Genomic DNA, 2108 nt, shown 5'->3' with positions numbered 1-2108 from the left:
GCTGACAGGCCTCAGAAGGCTGTCTCCAGAGTGCTGTGGCCACACCTGCGCCGCCCCTCCCACCACAGCACAGCTGTGTCCACTGTCTGGAAGTGGCCAGCTCAGTGCCACCCTCGCCCGGCAGCACAGTCCTCCCAGGCCCACAGCCCCATTTCCTTGGCATTAATCTCAGCCTCTTCCTGCTTCAGGGGGCGGGAACTTTGCCAGGAAGCTGGAGGATGAACCACAAGCCAAGTAATGGGACAGTATGTCAGAAAAGGAGGGCTGAGGTCAGGGCTGGCCCCAAGGCTGACAGCATCCTGACAGGACAGCAGGCCCAGGTTCATGGAGAAGGGTACACAGTGACAACTCCTGATGCACACAGGAATCATGACTTTATCATAACAATCACAAATGATGGGGTAGTACACATGAAAAAGGGGAGCCCTCTTATCACCAGAGGGCTGCAGGCCATTGCCCAGAGTGGTGGGCAGCACAGGGAGGCACTCACTGCATGGCCCCGCCAGCTGTCAGGTCGCCTCTCAATGGGTGGTGCAGTGCATGGTATTCTGAGGACGCAGGTCCTGAGGGTCTTGCTCTTCATCCTTCACGGTGAGGACATGGTCCTCATGCGAGCGGCACAGGGGTGCCTGCAGCAGGATCCCTGATGCCCCTGTGCCCTGCTGAGCACAGGTGCCCCACAGTGCTCAGCAGGAATGCCGAGAGGGCTGAGGCCCAGCTGGTGCTGGGAAGCCGGCAGCCCCCACAAGCCAGCCCTCCCTCTGAGGGGCAGCCTGTGTCCTGGACTTGGGCTTCCCCCGGGGATGGGGGGGTGCCCCACTTGCCCCAAGCAGCTCAGCCTGAACCCAAAACTGTGACCAGAGAATCACATGTATGTTTTAAAGGTTTCCTATGTCCTGTGTTCTCCTATAGAAGTGAGTAGGGGTGTGTCGAGCACACACAAGACACTCTAACAACACTGTGTGCGCCCTCACATAGCTGAGATGGACCCGGACCATGGACAGGCTGCAGCAAGAGCAGCCCAAGGATCCCGACTAAGAATTCCTAAGCCTAGCTGTGGAAGGAGACCGCACCCACCTTTAAACATGGGGCTTGTAGCTCAGCTCACACCCAATCAGGTAGTAAAGAGGACTCAGTAAAATACAAATAAGGCTAAAGCAGGAGGTAAAGAAACAGTCAAATCATGTATCGCCTGAGAGCACAGGGGGAGGGACAATGATCAGGATATAAACCCAGACATTCGAGCAGGGAGCGGCAGCCCCCTTTGGGTCCCCTCCCTTTGCATGGGAGCTCTGTTTTCACTGTATTAAATCTTGCAATTAAGTAAAAAAAAAAAAAAAAAAGGCAGCCCAAAGATCTGGATTCCTGGAGGAATCCACATGGAGGGCCTTCTCTAAGAAGATGGCCAATGCCCCCAGACAGGCTGCTCCACTGCTTCTGTCCCAGTTCTGTCCAAGTGTGCGATTTCATTAATCAGGGACTGGGCAGCCACAGCAAGGAGATCGCCCCCTACCCAAGGAGATCATGCTGTCCTGACCTGGCCACCAAGGAAGGACAGACCTGTTATCCATCACCTTTACTGGTTCCATTACAAATCTCTATGTAATAGGTTGGCTGAGATACAATTCACCCATTTAAAGCATGCCATTCAGTGGTTTCTGGTACTACATTCAGAGTTGTGCGTATTATCAAAATCAATTTCAGAACATTTTTTCTCTTCCTCCTTTTTTTTTTTTTTTGAGATAGAGTCTCCCTCTGTCACACAGGCTAAAGCGCAGTGGCATGATCTGAGGTCACTGCAACCTCCGTTTCCAGGTTCAAGCAATTCTCCTGCCTCAGCCTCCTGAGCAACTGGGACTACAGATGTGCACCACGACTCCTAATTTTTGTATTTTTAGTAGAGGCGGGGTTTCACTATATTGGCCAGACTGGTCTCAAACTCCTGACCTCAAGTGATCTGCCTGCCTAGTGCTGGGATTACAGGCGTGAGCCACAATAATGTACAATCCAATTTTAGAATATTTTCATCATTCCAAATGAAAACTCCATTTCCCCCAACAGCATCCTTGGCCCTTGACAATCACTAATCAACTTTCTATCTGTAGTAG

General features: G+C 52.2%; 1 pseudogene; it reads left to right on the top strand.

Moving 5' to 3' along the window:
- The window catches only part of LOC105551113, a 24927-nt pseudogene that overhangs the window by 20726 nt on the left and 2093 nt on the right, over positions 1-2108 (top strand).

This window comes from Mandrillus leucophaeus, unplaced genomic scaffold (genome assembly GCF_000951045.1).
Source record: "Mandrillus leucophaeus isolate KB7577 unplaced genomic scaffold, Mleu.le_1.0 Scaffold507, whole genome shotgun sequence".
Taxonomy (NCBI): Eukaryota; Metazoa; Chordata; class Mammalia; order Primates; family Cercopithecidae; genus Mandrillus; species Mandrillus leucophaeus.
This window is presented reverse-complemented; position numbering and strand designations above follow the sequence as displayed.